This window comes from Poeciliopsis prolifica, unplaced genomic scaffold (assembly GCF_027474105.1).
Source record: "Poeciliopsis prolifica strain line A6 unplaced genomic scaffold, Auburn_PproV2 SCAFFOLD126, whole genome shotgun sequence".
NCBI classification, from domain to species: domain Eukaryota; kingdom Metazoa; phylum Chordata; class Actinopteri; order Cyprinodontiformes; family Poeciliidae; genus Poeciliopsis; species Poeciliopsis prolifica.
Genome location: NW_026562501.1, coordinates 497,501 through 517,507, shown reverse-complemented (window position 1 = coordinate 517,507; position 20,007 = coordinate 497,501). Strand labels below are relative to the sequence as shown.

General features: G+C 45.1%; 1 pseudogene; it reads left to right on the top strand.

Annotated features, from left to right (window-relative positions):
* Nucleotides 1-7,089: 7,089 nt before the first annotated feature.
* LOC129355208 (5-hydroxytryptamine receptor 7-like) lies at nucleotides 7,090-10,363 on the top strand (annotated as a pseudogene).
* The last annotated feature ends 9,644 nt before the right edge of the window (nucleotides 10,364-20,007 follow it).

Below are 20,007 nucleotides of genomic sequence, written 5' to 3'. Positions count from 1 at the left end.
CGGGGCAGTAACCCCCAAACTGGAGCAGTGGCTACAACAGATCCCAGGAACAACATCAGACATCTCAGTCCAGAAATGTGCAGTCCTTGGCACAGCCAAGATACTGCGCAGAACCCTCAAGCTCCCAGGCCTCTGGTAGAGGACCCAAGCTCAGAGGATAAGATCCACCCGCGTGGGTGAGAAGGGAATTTATATATATATATATATATATATATATATATATAATATATATATATATATATATATATATATATATATATCAGAAAGCTTTTTTAAAACTATACTATTATTAAGTTGGCAGGGGAAAAATAGCAATATAAATTATTTTATTATATTTTTCCATAGTTACCATAGTCACTGATAACTATGGCAACCAGTGACAGTTTAAAAGCCCACTGACACTCTCTGAAACTATGACATCACAATGTGACTCCAAAGGCAGAATTCTGACATCACCAGCGATTATTAAATTTCCTCACATCGATCTACTGATGTCACAACCTGTTAGCAGCCGTTGGTGATACGTTCGTCTTGAGAGTTCGTTTAGCAGTTCACAGTAAGATCTTCAACTTTGTTTGGTGCTCATTTCTTTAGGAGATTGACATCAAACTTAACTTGAAATTTACAGAGATTCTAGAAAAGTGATTTTAATTAACAACCCAAATCAACGAAAGGATACAATGCAGTCCAACCAACCGACAGTCGAAGAAGTCGCAACCGACAACATTGTGGACAGGGAGTTACAGCCACCCAAACCACCCAAGCGCAAAAAGAAGAAGATGTCATTTGCAGTGTGGTGGGAGCTGCACGCAGCTGAGGAGCTGAAGAAGTCTACCGAGAATATCGAACTGCAGGACTCTTCAATGATGGTAGAAAGTGAATCGAATACCAATGCATTGGAGACAGTGGATGAAAAAGGAGACAAACAGCTTTCTAAGAGTAAGCGCAACAAGAAGACCCCACTGTTGTGGAAATCCTTCCCCGAGGAAGGTGCTTGCATTGATCTTTCATTTTTTACTGAAAAAACTGACATCATTAATGGTCCTCTGGCAGAACAACAAAGTCATCAGGCAGCTTTGCCCAGCAGCGGACCGAAGACCCTTTGGAAAACGCTCCCCGACTCAGAGCCTCATGTGGATGTCAGCTTTTTCCCTGATGTCATTGGACCCCAAAATGTTTCAATGGTTTCACAAGAACGTGACGAAGGCGCTTCCTTGAAAGAGGAAAGTTTTCCTGACAGCACAGCAATTTCTACCACACAGCCGGACGCCGAAGAGCAAAACATCTCCAGCTCAGTAAAGAAAGTCAATCAAAAAGGGGACAAACAGCTTTCTAAGAGTAAGCGCAACAAGAAGACCCCACTGTTGTGGAAATCCTTCCCCGAAAAAGGTGCTTGCATTGATCTTTCGTTTTTTGCTGAAAATGATGAGATCAGTAATGGTCCTCTGGCAGCACAACAAAGTCATCAGGCAGCTTTGTCCAGCAGTGGACCGAAGACATTTTGGAAAACGCTCCCCGACTCAGAGCCTCATGTGGATGTCAGCTTTTTCCCTGATATCATTGGAACAAAAAATGTTTCAATGGCTTCACAAGAACGTGACGAAGGCGTTTCCTTGAAAGAGGAAAGTTTTTCTGACAGCACGGCAATTTCTACCACACAGCCGGACGCCGAAGAGCAAAACATCTCCAGCTCACTAAAGAAAGTCAATCAAAAAAGGGACAAACAGCTTTCTAAGAGTAAGCGCAACAAGAGGACCCCACTGCTGTGGAAATCCTTCCCCGAGGAAGGTGCTTGCATTGATCTTTCGTTTTTTGCTGAAAATGATGAGATCAGTAAAGGTCCTCTGGCAGAACAACAAAGTCATCAGGCAGCTTTGCCCAGCAGCGGACCGAAGACATTTTGGAAAACGCTCCCCGACTCAGAGCCTCATGTGGATGTCAGCTTTTTCCCTGATATCATTGGACCCCAAAATGTTTCTATGGTTTCACCCTACACCTCTGAAAAGGCAACAAATCATCCAAAGTGTGAGTGTTTAGCCAAATTGATGGAATTTGAACTGGTCCATATTGCAGTACAGAAGTACCTCATTAAACAACTTGATGAGATGTCTGCAATAAATAAGAAACTAAATGCTGAAATTAAACAACAGAAAGATTTGGTGAGAAAGATACTATCCGTGAGAAGACGAAGAAAGAGTCCAATGGTTTCTGTTGAAACTCAGACAGTGTCAGAAAATCGCCCACAAACAGTTGATTACCAGTCTGCTGCAATGGAAACAGAGCAAGACGCACAGGAAACCAGCTATCAGTTAAAGCCAGTCCCTCGAACACTTTGTACGCAAGCTGAGATACATGTGTTGGACACCAGATACCATCTGAAACCAGTTCGACAAACACTTTGTACGCAAGCGGAGATACATGTGTTGGACACTACATGCCGTCTGAAACCAGTCCGACAAACACTTTGTACGCAACCCAAGATACATGTGTTGGACACTAGATGCCGTCTGATACCAGTCCGACAAACACTTTGTACGCAACCCAAGATACATGTGTTGGACACTAGATGCTGTCTGAAACCAGTCCGACAAACACTTTGTACGCAACCCAAGATACATGTGTTGGACACTAGATGCCGTCTGATACCAGTCCGACAAACACTTTGTACGCAAGCGGAGATACATGTGTTGGACACTAGATGCCGTCTGATACCAGTCCGACAAACACTTTGTACGCAACCCGAGACACATGTGTTGGACACTAGATGCCGTCTGAAACCAGTCCGACAAACAATTTTTAGGCAAACTGAGATACATGTGTTGGACACTAGATACCATCTGAAACCAGTCCGACAAACAATTTTTAGGCAAACTGAGATATTTTTATTTCTAAGCGATCAGCCCTCTGAAACTCAGTGGGCTGATCTGAATGGGTACCATGATGGGCAGAAAAAGCTGTACAAGACATCTTCAAGTCAAAACAGAATAGAATGGACAAAGAAATCTGGCTCTGAATCGGAAACCTTAAATAATGACACGGTTTCTGGAGTAAGCAGTAAACAGGGAGTTTCAGAACCAGAAGCAGAATGGGTTCAGACAGCCTCTGTTATAAACCAGATTCTAACTATAGAAGAAGTGATCATTCAGCAGATCATTTCAGAAGAATTGACTGAATCTAAATGTCAGAAAAACAAGCAGATAACAATGAGAGCTGAAATGGAAGCTGCTGTCAACCCAGTGGAGACGAATAACAAGTTGATTGAAGACACTAAAATACCAAGAACTGGTTTAGACATCGTACCAGAGATCCCCCAGACAACTTCAATGCAAATGGAGACAGAAGGGCAGAGAGACCAGAGACCATCACCTCCACAGACAAAGGTCACATTAAATGAAGATACAATACAAACATCAACTCAGGACTCAGAGACTCATTTAGCAGAACAGTCAGCTGAGGAGAAGGAAAACTGTGATCAAGAAAGACCCATGAAAAAATTATCTCTGTGGAAACGATTTAGGAAGGCTTTATCTCCGTCACTTCTGCAGAAATTCACAAACAGAAATAAAGTCCATCCACTGTAGACATGAAATTATGTCTCCAGCACATTAGATTTCAAAGCTGGATTGGATAAAGAGGTTCAGATGATGTTAATTGGACATTTTAATATTAAAAAGCCAGACTGCACGGGGGGAAATGTCTCCCCGTGTAGGTGTGGGTTCACTCTGGGCGCTCCGGCTTCCCCCACATTCAACATCACTGCTCAAATTCATCTATTTCAACATTTTTATTTCTAACTCGAAACATGAGATAAGACAACCACATTTATTCATTAAAGGCAGATTTGGAAAAAGAAAATGTAAACAACATGGAACAAAAACAGCCTTATACATATATATATGAATATATATATATATATATATATATATATATATATATATATATATATATATTATATATATATATATATATATATATATATATATATATATAAAAAAATTCCGTTCTCACCCACCGCGGGTGGTTCTTATCCTCTGAGCTCGGGTCCTCTACCAGAGGCCTGGGAGCTTGAGGGTTCTGCGCAGTATCTTGGCTGTGCCAAGGACTGCACATTTCTGGACTGAGATGTCTGATGTTCCTGGGATCTGTTGTAGCCACTGCTCCAGTTTGGGGGTTACTGCCCCGAGGGCCCCGATGACCACAGGCACCACTGTGGTCTTCACCTTCCAGGCACTCTCCAGTTCTTCCCTGAGGCCCTGGTATTTCTCCAGTTTCTCGTGCTCCTTTTTCCTGATGTTGCAATCACTTGGTATTGCTACATCTACCACAACGGCTTTCCTCTGATGTTTATCCACTACGACAATGTCTGGTTGGTTCGCCATTACCATTTTGTCTGTCTGGATGTGGAAGTCCCACAGGATCTTAGCTCTGGCGTTCTCCACCACCTTTGGGGGTGTTTCCCACTTTGATCTCGGGGTTTCCAGTCCATATTCTGCACAGATGTTTCTGTACACTATGCCTGCCACTTGGTTATGTCGCTCCATGTACGCTTTCCCTGCCAGTATCTTGCACCCTGCTGTGATGTGCTGGACTGTCTCAGTCTCCTTGCACAACCTACACCTTGGGTCTTGTCTGGTGTGGTAGATCTGGGCCTCTATTGCTCTGGTGTTTATGGCCTGTTCCTGGGCGGCCAGGATGAGGGCCTCTGTGCTGTCCTTGAGTTCAGCTTTTTCCAGCCATTGGTAGGATTTACTGATATCAGCCACTTGGGTTATTTGCTGGTGGTACATCCCATGTAGGGGCTTGTCCTCCCATGATGGTATCTCTGGCACCTCAACCTCCGTTCCCTGTTGTCCGAGACATTCACTGAGCACATTGTCTGTTGAGGCTTTGTCCCTGATGTATTTATGGATCTTAGTTGTTTCGTCCTGGACAGTGGTTCTCACACTCACTAGTCCTCTGCCTCCTTCCTTGCGGCTCGTGTACAGTCTCAGGGTGCTGGATTTGGGATGGAACCCTCCATGCATGGTTAGTAGCTTTCTAGTCTTAATATCTGTGGCTTTTATCTCCTCCTTTGGCCAGCTAATTATTCCAGCAGGGTATCTGATTACTGGCAGGGCATAGCTGTTTATCGCACGGATTTTGTTCTTGCCATTGAGCTGGCTTTTCAGGACTTGCCTTATTCGTTGGAGGTATTTAGCTGTGGCTCCTCTCCTTGTGGTCTCATCGAGGTTGCCATTTGCTTGTGGTATACCTAGGTACTTGTAACTGTCCTCTATGTCTGCTATTGTTCCTTGTGGGAGTGAGACTCCTTCTGTGCGGATCACCTTCCCCTCTTTGTGATCAGCCGACCACACTTCTCTAGTCCGAATGACATCCCAATGTCAGTGCTGTAGATCCTGGTGGTGTGGATCAGTGAGTCGATGTCTCGCTCACTCTTGGCATACAGCTTGATGTCATCCATGTAGAGGAGGTGACTGATGTTGGCCCCATTTTTGAGTCGGTATCCGTAGCCAGTCTTGTTGATAATTTGGCTGAGGGGGTTCAGGCCTATGCAGAACAGTAGCGGGGACAGAGCATCTCCTTGGTATATGCCACATTTGATGGACACTTGTGCAAGTGGTTTGCAGTTGGCTTCAAGCGTGGTTTTCCACAGCTTCATCGAGTTTGCAATGAAGGCTCTCAGAATCCTGTTGATGTTATACATCTCTAGGCATTCAATGATCCAAGTATGCGGCATTGAGTCATAGGCTTTCTTGTAATCGATCCAAGCCATGCACAGGTTGGTGTGTCGGGTTTTGCAGTCTCGGGCAACTGTGCGGTCTACGAGGAGTTGGTGTTTGGCTCCTCTGGTATTTACACCGATATCCTTCTGTGCCGTGCTCATGTGTTTATCCATGTGTTTGCTTATCTTGGCCGCTATGATGCCTGACATGAGCTTCCAGGTTGTGGAGAGGCAGGTTATTGGTCGGTAGTTGGGTGGGACTGGACCCTTTGATGGATCCTTCTGGATTAGGATTGTCCGCCCTTCAGTTAACCATTCAGGGTGAGTCCCACTTTGTAGCAGCTGGTTCATTTGGGCTGCCAGTCGCTCATGGAGAGCAGTGAGTTTCTTTAGCCAGTAGGCATGGATCATGTCAGGCCCTGGTGCTGTCCAATTTTTCATGCCTGAGAGTCTTTCTTGAACATCTGTCACAGTGATGGTTACCGGGGCTTGCTCAGGGAGGTTGCTGTGGTCCTCTCGTAGAGAGATCAGCCACTGTGCATTGCTGTTGTGGGACGCCTCCCTTTCCCATATGCCTTTCCAGTATTGTTCCGTCTCCAGCCTTGGTGGGTCTGCTCTGTTGTTATTACCCTGCCATTGAGAGTACACCTTAGCTGGTTGAGTGGAGAAGAGCCGGTTAATCCTTCTGGATTCATTCTCCCTTGTGTATCTCTTTAGGCGGCTGGCCAAGGCTTGGAGCCTCTGTTTGGCAGTTTCAAGTGCTTCAGGTATGGGCAATATATATGTGTGCCGCAGGGGCGGCACACATATATATATATATATATATATATATATATATATATATATATATTCGGGTGACTGGACTTGATTTGGACGGATCCTCTGACCTTGACAGTGGAGGTCAGAGGTCAAACAGCCAACATGAAATCAAAAGAATCATCTGCACAGAGGTGCGATCTTAATCTGATAAACAGCTTTTGGAACGATGAGACGGAAACTGAGAGCCAGACGACATTGTTAATAATCCAAAGTCACAAAAAGCTTTTCCATTTCATAGGATCATTAAAGTCAAGGTGTGTGTGTGTGTGTGTGTGTGTGTGGTGTGCGTGCGTGCGTGCGTGCGTGCGTGTGTGTGTGTGTGGGGGGGGGGTTGTGTGTGTTTGCGTGTGTGCGTGTGGGGGTGGGGGTGTTTGCGTGTGTATTTGCGTGTGTGTGTGCGTGTGAGTGTGTGTGTTTGCGTGTGTGTGTGTCTGTGCGTGTGTTTGCGTGGGTGTGTGTGTGTGTGTCTGTGTGTGTGTGCGTGCGTGTGTGTGTTTGTGTGTGTGCGTGTGTGGGGGGGGGGGGTGTTTGTGTGTGCGTGTGTGTGGGGGGGGTGTTTGTGTGTGCGTGTGTGTGTGTTGGGGTGTTGGTATGATCGGCTGCTTTCGATCTCTCCGAGGTGCCTTTTGACGTGACGTGGCAACTTTTGCGAGTGATCCGCGCGCACGGCGGGTTCAGAGTTTCTGTATGGTTGCAGCTGCTGGAGATCAGACCGTCAGGAACACAAAGCGGGATTTATGGGTCGGAGTGTTTGGGAATGTGCCCACGACGCGCTACATGCGTAATAACGCGCACGATGTCCCCGAAGCTCGCCGAGACGTAACTGTGTTCTGGCAGAAAATAACTCTTTCTTCACACCAACGCAGGCACAACTGTGCGCGTCCATGTCACCGCTGGACGGCTCTCCAGTTCGTTCATGGATAAAAAGAACCGCCGGACTCCAGGATGGTTGTTGTGGGAGCGACTAACGGAACTTTCTCCGCTGACAACATGAGGTCCGCGTTCATGATCGAGGACACAGTCGGCGGCGGGGAGCCCGGCGTGTCCACCAACATGATGATCTCTGAAGCTCTGGCGCCTCGGCTGCTGAAAATTGCGCAGGACGCCGCAGAGGCTGCGGCAGCGGCGGCGGCAGCGGCCACTTCTCCAACCTCCTCCAGTCAGCCGCAGGTCATGGAGACGAACGGGACGCGCTGCGGGGAGCAGATCCTGAGCTACGGCCGCGTGGAGAAGGTTCTGATCGGCGGGGTGCTCACCATGCTCACCCTGTCCACCATCTGCGGGAACCTGCTGGTGGTCATCTCGGTGTGCTTCGTGAAGAAGCTGCGCCAACCTTCCAACTACCTGATCGTGTCTGGCGCTGGCCGACCTGTCCGTGGCGCTGGCCGTGATGCCGTTCGTCAGCATCACGGACCTCATCGGCGGCCAGTGGATATTCGGACAGTTTTTCTGCAACGTTTTCATCGCAATGGATGTGATGTGCTGCACCGCGTCCATCATGTCTCTGTGCGTAATCAGCATCGACAGGTAAAAAAAAAAAAACTTCTGAAACTAAACCTCAAACCATAAAGTCACATTTTTACAGGAAACAAAGAGTTGCAGGAGAAACTTTCACATCTTTCATCTGCAGATTTCATCAACCTGAGACTGGAGATGATTTGTTTCCATTAATCCTTCATTTCCAGTCATTGAGTCATGAAATCAGATCTGATTCCAGTTTTAGGATTTCAGTTTGATCTCAGCTCTGAGCTCTGAGTCAGATTCTGCTCTCACCCTGCATGTAGATCAGTGAACACAGGCTTACATTAATCCAATGCATGTTCCTGTAGCCTTTAGAGTCAGTTGCCCCAGATGGAGGCTGTTCTGTTCTCTGAGGTCCAGCTGTAACCTGGACCTTCAGTCAGACGACTTCCTGCAGCATCCGACTGCTTTTCATTCAGAAAATCTCACAGCTCCCATCTGTGGCTGCATATGGCTCACACAGATTGTGGTTAAGCTCTTTGTTCAAGGGCACCTTGTTGGGGGTGGGGTGAGCATTGCTCTTGAGAGGCAAGCCATTTCTCCAATCAGCTCATTTTTAAGTACAACTGTGAAAATCTTGAGTTTGTTTTGCCTGCAGGTATCTGGGCATCACCAAACCTCTGACCTATCCCGTCCGACAGAACGGCTGCTGCATGGCCAAGATGATCCTGTCAGTGTGGCTCCTCTCCGCCTCCATCACCCTGCCCCCGCTCTTCGGCTGGGCGCAGAACGTCAACGACGGCAGAGTCTGCCTCATCAGCCAGGACTTTGGCTACACCGTCTACTCCACGGCCGTGGCCTTCTACATCCCCATGTCGGTCATGTTGATCATGTACTACAGGATCTACAGAGCAGCCAAGCTCAGCGCCGCCAAGCACACAATCACTGGCTTCCCCAGGGAAGGGGAGCTCCGCGCAGGGGCGGCACACAGAGGGGGCCGAGGGGTGCACGAGCCCCGGCAGCCATCAGAGTCTGGGGAGACGGGGAGCGTCGAGGCAACGGAGACAGAGCAATGTGAGGAGGAGGACGAGAGCCTGGACTGCGTGGCGGTGGCGCTGAAGCTGCAGCGGGAGGTGGAGGAGGAGTGCAGCAGCCGCGTGTCCCGCCTTCTAAAGAGCGGCGAGCACCACCAGCGGAGGAAGAGGAAGAACCAGTCCATCTTCAAGCGGGAGCAGAAGGCGGCAGCTACCCTGGGCATCGTGGTGGGCGCCTTCACCTTCTGCTGGCTGCCGTTCTTCCTGGTGTCCACGGCCCGGCCCTTCGTCTGCGGCGTGGAGTGCAGCTGCGTGCCGCTGTGGCTGGAGAGGACGCTGCTGTGGCTCGGCTACGCCAACTCCCTCATCAACCCCTTCATCTACGCCTTTCAACCGCGACCTGCGGACCACCTACAGCAACCTGCTGCGCTGCCGCTACCGGAACATCAACCGGAAGCTGTCGGCAGCCGGCATGCACGAGGCTCTGAAGCTGGTGGAGAAGCCAGACGCAGACGCCTGAAGAGGCAACGCAGCCAATCAGGAGAGCCGTGAAACATCCGGAGGGCGGGACTAACCTCCCTGCTGCAGACTGATCATCTCCTCCTTATGTCTGAAGGTTAAGGCCAGAGGAGACGGGAGGCTGCAGCAGAAGAGCGAAGTGTTTGACTGAAGCATCAGGGACGTCTGGCTCTACGCTGGACAGTCGCTGACCGAGCTGCATGCCGGTTTACACTCCTCTGTCTGGACGGATGGAAATCCACCAGCTCACGTCTCGCTGCCTTTCATCTTCAGTTGGAGCCTCGGAGAACCAAACAGGAGCTGCAGCTGCTTGTTGGTTCTCCACCAGCTGCTCTTCAGCAAAACTGGACAAACAGAGACAATGTGTAAAAATGTAAACAATGTACAGATTGGAGAGTTTAGCAGCTTTTTGTCACCATGCTTAATGCTTGTTCAGGAATAGTTAGCTGAAAGCTTCTGTGTTTCTGATCTGTGATGTTTGTGGCAGGCAGCTCTCTTCTGAACAGAGCAGACCTTGTTTAGCACGACCCTGCAGCCTGAAACGCGGCCCTGCAGCCTGAAACGCGGCCCTGCAGCCTGAAACGCGGCCCTGCAGTCTGAAACGGGGCCCTGCAGTCTGAAACGCGGCCCTGCAGTCTGAAACGCGGCCCTGCAGTCTGAAACGGGGCCCTGCAGTCTGAAACGCGGCCATGCAGTCTGAAACGCGGCCCTGCAGTCTGAAACGCGGCCATGCAGTCTGAAACGCGGCCCTGCAGTCTGAAACGCGGCCCTGCAGCCTGAAACGCGGCCCTGCAGCCTGAAACGTGACCCTGCATTCTGAAACGCGGCCCTGCAGCCTGAAACGCGGCCCTGCAGCCTGAAACGCGGCCCTGCAGTCTGAAACGCGGCCCTGCAGTCTGAAACGGGGCCCTGCAGTGAGGACACAAATGATGATTTTAGACTCTGGATTGAATGTGCTTGTGCCTTTTCTTGTTCTGTCCTTCATGTTTTGGTTGCCGGGCACAACAGCCTCAGTTTGAAAGCTGCACTTTGTTCTTCATCAGTGTTTCATTTTCTGAGATCGACACTGGAAGGGAAGAAGAAATGTATTTATAGTCGTGGCCACTGAGCACATTTATCACTATTCTGTGTTCCCTTCAATGTAGAATAGAAGGACTGACAGGAATTCAACCCGGTGTTGTTCGTTCACCATTCAGATTCGAAATGGGTCACCGACATTCATGAGCTGCATCCTTGGAAAGCCGCATTAAAGATCGATTACCTCACAGCTTCACCAAGAAGATTGTCTGGATTCAAAGGTTCCTCAAGGTTCTGTCCCCGGATTCGAAGGGTTTAGTTTGTCCTTCGTGGTCCATCCTATCCCAAGATGCACTGCGGCCAGAGAGTTTTATTCTTGTAACAATGGCAGATGAAATGGGAGATAGAGTAGTAGAGCAGAACTGCTTCAAATCTAAAAATCAAAATATTGCTGAACAAAAATCTGAAGTTTTAAGTGGTTTTTTGTCTTTTATCATCTGCGTAGACTAGTTGTAATTTTATACAAAATTACTACAATATTTATTTATAAGTATAATATATTAAAAGGGTGACAACAACTCTTACTAGTTTGTGTTTAGTTGTCAGGGTGGGAATAAACCTGAGGTTTGGACCATCCAGGTTTCCAGTCGTTACAGTGGATGAAGAACCCGGTTAAAGTTGGACTGAATCAGTTACCGTCTTACAAACTCAAAATCAAGTTTTTCCCACAGAAAGTTCAGTGATGAGGCAGAAACGTTTTGTCTCTACCCTGCATGTTTTTCTGCGCTCACACAGTGTGATATAAGACTGACAGAGTTCTGTCCCTAATGAGCCCGGAGAACAGAGTCCAGACACAAACTGCTCTATTGATCTCTGATGTTTTCTTTCCAAACTGGAAGTGATGATTTAAGCTGCCTGACAGCAGACGGTTCGGTCGCTCTCGCTTCGGGAATCATTCAGATAACTCGCGGTTTCCACACTTTGAGGTGACAAACAGAGTGATGCAGAGGGCATCACCATGGCACCCAGTTACAGATCCGGTTCTGGTCCGACTCAGAGGGTTTGATAAATGGCCGCCCTGTTGACCCGCTCTGATTTAAACGTTTTACATCACAGTTTGAAATGAGTCAGTTCAGGACTAAAAGCCTAAAAGACAAACAGGAAGAGCTTAGCTGGACTTCCTGTACTCGCTAAAATAAGAGTCTTTCTCTGTCACAGGTCAGATGATAAGCATGAAAGACTAAAGGTAAAATATGTTTGATTTTTGGGCAGCAGCGTCAGAATAATTTTCTCTTTCTGTAGCAGTGGCTGGATTTGTTTGTGGGTGTGCTTTAATTAAAAGTGCCAGAAAAATGATTCATAACCTGTGAAATATTCAAGCAGCTCTGAAGTGGAAAAAACAAGATGCAACAACAATGAAATCATATGAATATGAAACAAGAGCTGCATGTTTTATATATCAGACTGAGGTTAAAAGAACTAATATTTCATTTCTTTAAAGACGCTGAAAAACAATCTGCTGAGAAACAAAACAGGGAAACGTCGGTTTTATCAAAATGTAACGTAAAACATCTTTAACTGTTAATTTCATCCAAACTGAAGAGCAAAACTAAAGCAGAACCATAGAAACTCAGTGGATCAGGACACTAACCTCTGTTTAACGACTTTCCTCCCAAAAACCAGAGTTTGGATGTAAAACCCGATATAACAACACTCTTCTGTTGGATTATTGAGTTGAAAAACCAAGAATCTGGTGCTTTAATTTAATAAAAATACATATATTCACTATATTGGATGTGAAGGAACAGAAGCTGCTGTGTGTTTGATAATCTGAGTCTAATTTCAAGTCTTTGCTGAGGTTGTGTTTGAAGTGGAGCAGCATAAATTGCATTTATGTTTCATTTATAGAATAGAGTTGTTCTTTTGTGTAAAACAATGAGATGAGGCTTTAGTTTCCCCCCTGCTGTCTGGGCTGCTTACATTCCTCCTCATTACCGACTCATTCTGCAGCAGCAGACGGAGCAATGCAGGCTGGGAAAACCTTTCTGCTGAGGAAGTGGATCGCTCTTACTGACGCCTTTAACTCCTTTAATCATTCATTAAAGCTGCTCTGAGCAGGAAATGAAAATATACAGAATCCATGAAGCTGCCGGGTTTTAATCTGTAAGTGGGACAGAATCAGAGATGATGGAGCAGAAATCTTGGTCTCATTCGGACCTGCAGGTGCTGATGTTTCAGTCTGAGTCGATTTGGAACCAGAGCTGCAGACTCTGCAGTGGTCCTGGTGGGTTTGGGTCAGGAAATGTTCCCAGATCGGTGCAGTCATGCGTCAGAACCTCTGAACTGCCCTCGCTCTGGGCGCAGAGCCACAGTGGCTGCGGTCCATGTTCTGCCACAGCAGATATGGAGACTGGAGTCCAGCAGACACACAGGAACACACACACCCGGCAGGCTGTGTGGCGACGTGGTGGAGATGCCATCAGTTCACAAAACCTGGAGGTAATAAATAAACTACAATGAGATTCAACCAGTGGAAATAGTGAAGTTAAGAGGAACTTTGAGTCGTTGGTTCTTCTGTTTCCCGTCGTCGACCCAAACCGTCTCAGCCTTAAGAACAACGCTGACGTCACTGTTGTAACTTTGTACAGAAGGGAAAAAAGAAATGAGGTTTTTCTGAGTTATTTTTTATTCATGTACTTAAATATTTCTATCGTAATGCTAACTTTGTTTTGTTTTTTGACTGATGGATTTATTTAGTTTTAAGGTTTCAAATGTCCACCTGAAAAATGTGAACCAATAAAAACAACTAGACGAGATGTTAGCTGATCATTATGTACATTTAAGAATAAAAACATGCACCGCAGTAAAAGTAGAGTAATAAATGTGATGTTAGTAGAGAAACAACAAGACAAAACAACCATGATAAAGGTCAGAGGTCAGCCTTCAGTAATTAGATGTTCCCAGTGAAATGTGTTTGTGCCAATAGGTGCTTCACTTTAATGAATATTTGTTGGATTTCTTGACTTTGTTTTTACCAGTTTGGTTTACATGCAGCTCTCTGCAGTTTTGCATCTGTGCTGTGTTTACATGCTGTTAACCTATTTGTGTTTATATGAGAAATGATCACATGTCATCATCACCTGCTCTGCAAGAGAAAAAAGATCAGAACATGAACACATTTCCTCCCCTGTGACATCAGCTGCTTCCATGACCCATAAAATGAAAGACGTGGAAGTTTAATTGGGTTTATCTGGGTTATTCATGTCTTCATTGTCTTATTGAATCATTTTCTACCAGGATGGAGAGTCTTTCACAGATTTATGAAAACAGTTGTTGATTTTACTGGAGGTTTTCTCAGATCCTAACAGAGTTCAGAATAAGTTTCACTGCATCAGGAACCTCCAGGGTTTTCTGATTGGACCTTTGAGCCTTTTTGGCAGAACTGATTGGATTTACTGGAACTGGTTGGTTTCTGGGGAAGAACTTCAGAAAATGGTCCATAAAGGTTGAGGCTTTGGGACGACCAATGCAGAATATTAATGTTAATGCTTCTTTTACTCATTTCCAAAGCATTTTAAATGTGTTTGGATGATGGTTCTGTTGGTGCTGGTTCCAACTGTCAACCGTCCAGCTTTTAATCTAAGATGAAATTTGAGATTTTAGTTGTTCATTATTCATTATTCTTCTTGCTGTCTGACATGCATCTTGGTTCTGTGGTCAAAAACAAAACGGAAAATGATCTTGAAGTGTTTATGTCTCGTTCATAAAACTTCCCAGTGTGAAGACGTCTGGATTGGACCGAGACCTAAAACTGTCTCCACTTTAAATGGGAACACTGGTTGGTTCTGATCATCCGGACCAGATTCCTTTAACATTTAACATCTTGGGTTTTCCTAACATTTGGTAAAGAAGCTTCACATTTTAAAACTTCCTGCCGATGTTAAAAGTTTGATTTTGGAATCTGTGACGGTTCTGAAGGATTCCCAACATGCAAAAGTTTCCGTTTGTTCTGCGCTTGGCTCAGTGTTGTCACACGATGGTGAAGGAGGCAGAACTCAACCAGGATCATCAGCTGCCAGTTTCCACTGATCCAGACCTGCATGACGACTCCGTCCTGGAGAAAGAATGACCTGATAATTAAAAACATTCAGGTCTATAATGAGTCGCAGAAATCTTCTGACTGGAACTGTATCAACACCCAACATTTTATGACAATAAACGATTGTTTTCCAGAATGTTTACAGAGTTTAATTCTTTAAAGAAATGATGACATGTACGTCTGTTAGCCTGTTAGCTGAGCTGCTGCGTCGTCCTGCTGTCAGATCTAATGAGTCAGTTCAGGGTTCATCATGTCAATGAAAAAACACTTTCAGCCCAAACGGCACCGTGTGAATCAGAGCTGCAGCTTTATGCAGTTTATTAATATAAAAATCTTTCTTTACATGCAGGGTATGAACTTTCTAAATATGTTTCTTGAAGATGACAGTAAGCTTTGCTTGGCCCTCTTTAAATAGAAACGATGCAACCTTCACCTGAACTGAACCAGGCTGTGCCAAAAATAAAAGCCTTTTAGGGAAGCAGCACCATGAACAGACAGCTGACTTTCTGCAGGTCACTTTCTGTTTCCTGCCTTCTCCGCATCATATCACATCACCAAGAATGAAAAGGACCAAGGTCACTACTAAAAACCTTGAATCACAAATATATGACAGAATTAGTTTAATACTTCAAACAGAGAAAGGTGCTTTGATTCCTGGTCACACTGACAGAAACGCAGCGCTCCAATCAAACGGCTCTAAATGGGCTTCATGTGGAGGAAGTGAATCGCCTGGAACCACGAAATCATTTCAAACATCCACATTAATCTCCAGGGAAGCAACGGACAAGAACATCACAGACGTATCTGTTTGATTTGTTAATTTTCTTTTCACTCTTTGGATTTTTGTCAGATCATCAAACAGCAAACATTGACAACAGCTAATCTGTAACTTTGCAGCTTTTAAACCATCATTTTTCTGAAGGATAAGTTTGATATTCACACCAGGAAATGTTTTGTCCACTTGTTTGGACTTTATTTTGTTGATTTGCTTTCACATTGTGCTTTCTTGCAAGCGAACTATGATATGTATATAAAGCCATGCAGGTGACCATCATGGATCCAACTAGACAAAAATGTAATTATTTTTTGTTTAAATTAGCCATATCATTCAGCTTCTGACCATTTAGTGTTTTTGTAGTTATTTTTGTTAAAACCTAACAGACTTCACAGGCATTTCCACTTCTAAGCAGATTTACACAGAAAACATAAGCTGCTTTCACAGCTACTGCTCTGTTTCACCGTAATGATGAACTGAAATCAAATCCTCTGGTGTCATAACATCATGTTGTTTAAAACAGACTCTGAGTTGATCTCATTTGATTTATTGTCCAATCTGGCACAAGCTGTCGCTGCTCCTGTCACTCACAGACTCATCTGTCACAGACGGCTGAATAACAGAGAACCTGGTGCATGAGACGCTTCAGAGGGAAACAAGTTCATCTGTGCAGTACGGGGTCCTGCGAGGCCAAAAGTCCAAAGCAGTAAATATAAAGATAAAGCCAGACTTCATATGGAAATCCGATCATGTCTGAGACAAAAGCATGAAGGGAATGCTGATGGACTCACGACTTAAAGGAAGAAATGAGGTGAGACCCGAAGGAACCAAAATAATCTGCATTGAAAAAGCAGCAGAATAAGTGGAGAAGCTGGCAGCAGAATCATGATGGAGACTGCAGAGAACAGCAAGGAGAGCGAGAAATGAGAAACCTGAAATGATTAAAGCTCAGCTATCTGATGAGAAAATGCCGTTGTCACAGTGACAGATCTAATGATGAAAACACAAAGGAGTGGAGGATCTGTCCAGGGTGAACCCCACCTGTCACCTGTCACCTGGAGAGAAACACCTGGCAGGGATCAGAGAATGGAAACAGAAAACCTAACGGCAGACACTGACTCCATTCTGTATCCCATCATATTTCTAATGATGATTTGTCATGTAGAACTTACATTATTACCCGAAATCTGTGGCAAAAACTTAAAACTTTTGATTTTCATTGTAAAAGTCAGACTCTGTTGGCTGCTAAATCTGGAATCGTTTTTCTTTCCCTGCTTGAACACAGCTAACAGGATCATACAGTGAGTCGCATTGCGAGTCGTGTCACGTGTTCGATGCCTGCATGTCCGGCGCTTCTTCAGCCGCGGGTCTTCACTAACAACCTGCCTGCGTGTGGAGAACATGGCTGCTCTGCTGGGCCTTCTGCAGGCCAGGATTCCTGCCCTTTGCTGCTAAATGTCACACACACTGTCCAAACTATGAGTCACGGTTTGCATGAATAAAGGTTCATGCACTTATGTTCCATAATCTGTTGTCATATTAATGCATAAAAGCTGGTATTTACTGTACATCTCTGACTCCAGTCTTAGAATATAAAGGAGAAAATTCCTTCTAAATGAAGTCGATACATGATTGATGAGCTCTGAGAATTAAAACCCAGATCAATACTGAATAAAAAATATATTAATGATCCCAGTTTGAAAGACGTTGGTGCAGCCAGGATGAGACTGTTGTAGCCGAACCTTCAGAGGAGAAACATCAGTGATCAGTTATTTTGTGGCTGGTTTGCAGGATTCCAAAGCCTTCAGAGGAATAAACTACATAAATAAAAGTTTCAAATGTAGTTTAGTGCATCAATAAATCAACCCAAAAACTACATGAATAACTTCCTAATTATTAAATCTCTCTGTTATGCTTTAAACCAAATAAATGGATCAATAACATTAAATATAACGACTAAACTACTAACAGATCATGCAACATCAAAGTGAAACCATAACGACCGAAGCAGCAGTTAAATCAGACTCATGAACAATGTTTTCCTCCATATTCAAACAGCGCCTCCCTCAGTGAAAGCTGGAGTTTTGAGTTTCCTCTTTAGTGAGGCGGAAATTAGTTGAGTATTTGCTGCAGGATCTGAAACCCACTAAAGTCGGGTAAAAATGTCACTTTGTGACTGATGAGCGCCTCGGTTGTTGTGGAAAACCTTTTACTCTCTGCAGAGTTCAAACAGCAACCCTCTGCATACTGAGAGGTTTGACTCAACACCTGCTGCACAAAAACCCCTCAGCCTGCAGGAAACAGAGGAAAAACTGCAGGTCGGAGGTCACTGACATGCTGCATGCTTCCTCAGGGTTCAGTCCTGACAGGGAAATTATATAATCTTGCACTCTTCCCATTGTTTTTAAGTTTCTTTGCAGCATAATAAATGAATTCAAATTGATTCTTTTACAGAGAAATTTTGTTGCTCAAAACATTTAGTTGATTGAAGACAAACTGAGAAAACAAACCTTTCAGATGCGGCGCCAACGATGCTGAAGTTGCTGCGTCCTGGCAGCAGGTGGGTTGCAGAGACAGGTGAAGCATAAACAGCAACACATTCCTGCCTGGGAAGGAATCACATTGTAGGAGGGACCAGGATGGACAGCCGAGTTATTTCCTCTGCAGGACAGAAACTGAGGGGGACATGTGGATCCTGATGTGATCCGTGTTAAAGGTTCACATCGTCACTGTGACGATGTGAACCTTTAACCTGCTCCTCCTGGCTCTGCTGCATTAACAGAGGTTGAAATGTTCAGGTCTGTAAATTATCCAGACATGAACATGTCTGACATAAACAACATTGTCAGAAGAATGAAGGGAAAAAATTGTCTCATAGTTCAGAAGAATCGTCTCCAATCAAACTGCAGATGGAAACACAAGAAGCTGAAAGAACAGAAAAGGTTTTGGAGGATTTGAGAGAAACACGTTCAACAGCGAGATTATTCACCTCTAGCATTTCAACTGACTCTGATAAAAGGTAACATCTAAACACAGTTTCCTGAACAGAAGAAAGTGCAAGAGAAAGAAAAACACAAAACATCACTGGCAGTGAATGTCTGTGTTGCTTTGATTGACATCTGCATTGCTGTAGTTTTTTATTGATCTAATCTGTGATTCATTCTGATGCAGTTTTAGCGTTCGATCGATGTGTTTGAAAGCTGCACCACCTGCTGCTGGTCCAGCTGCTCCAAATGAGAAGTTAGCTTTGTGTTTTCATGCTTCGTTTCCCTGACAAAGTTCTGCTTTGTGGAAAACAAAAAGTGTGAAGTCTGAAGTCAAAGAGTGGTGGAGCTCCATGCCGGATGAGATGGAGATGAGGAGGAGTGAGAAAGAGTGAAGGGGGCGAGACGAAGCAACAGAATGAGTGAGGAAGAAGTGGCAGAACGAGTGGGAGAGAAGAGAGAGAGCGGACTAGAGAGATGGAGGATGAGAAGATGAGGATGGAAAGTGAAGAAGGACAGAGAAGAGAAGCTGTGGAGGACGAGGAGAGAGCATCAGTCAAATCCAGATATAATGAATCATTGGTTTTTAGAGCTGCTGCCGCGACGGGACCCGCCGCGTCGATACGGTGAGTCACACACCACTATGAGTCAGTGTGGGAGGCGGTGGCGGCGGCGGCGGCGGCAGCATGGTGCTGAGTTCAGCTGGAGCGCCAAAACACGAAGGATGTCCTGCAGAGTCTGAGGCAGCGAAGAAAGAAACGATTTACAGCCTGGAGTCAGCTGAGAAAACAGCAAAACTAACACCTGGTGAAGACTCCCTTTAGTTTTTACTAACTAAAGTTTGTTTTTGTTTTCTCACTTGTTTTACTCAGGAAGAATGACGAAGCAATTCCCTGGTGATCTATTGAAACCCCTTCAGAAAAATGCTAAATGTGACCAAACGAGAAGCTACAGTCTGTATTCAGATTTTATATTTTGAATTTCTGAACTCAAACTTTCACCTTTTCAATTTCTGATTTCTTAATTGAAATCAGAGCCTTTTCTGGTCAACCATCATGGATTGATTCATTATTTTTACCAATGGATGAATGAATCATTTTAATGTATTTAATTTGTTCATAAACATCTCTAAAGAATCCAGTCCAGCGTCTCCTCATGAAAATCTTTATTATTTCTGGGGTTTTATGGTTGAAGCGTTTTACTCAACATCTCCTGTGACTCACTGTGGAAGAGAAAAGTGATTTAAACTGCAGATTCTTTTTTTTTTTACGTAGTTCTAAGAAACAGTTTGATGATTTTCTATTAATTATTTTGGTTTTTCTACACAGACGTTGGCGTTCAGATTTCATCTGCTTTCTTTCACAAACCAGCCAATCAGCTCCATCTCCTCTCCATGCATCGGTTTTCCCTCCATCGGTTTCCTGGTTTCTTTGTGGTTTCCTGCACTTTCAGCCCGAGACCTTTCATAAGATCTTTCCACCATTGTGCTTCTGCGTCTTTGTGTCGCCGCTTCCTTCACGTATTCTTCCTCATCCTCGTCTCCGTTTCTCCGTCTGGCACAAACGTCTCTGTTCAGT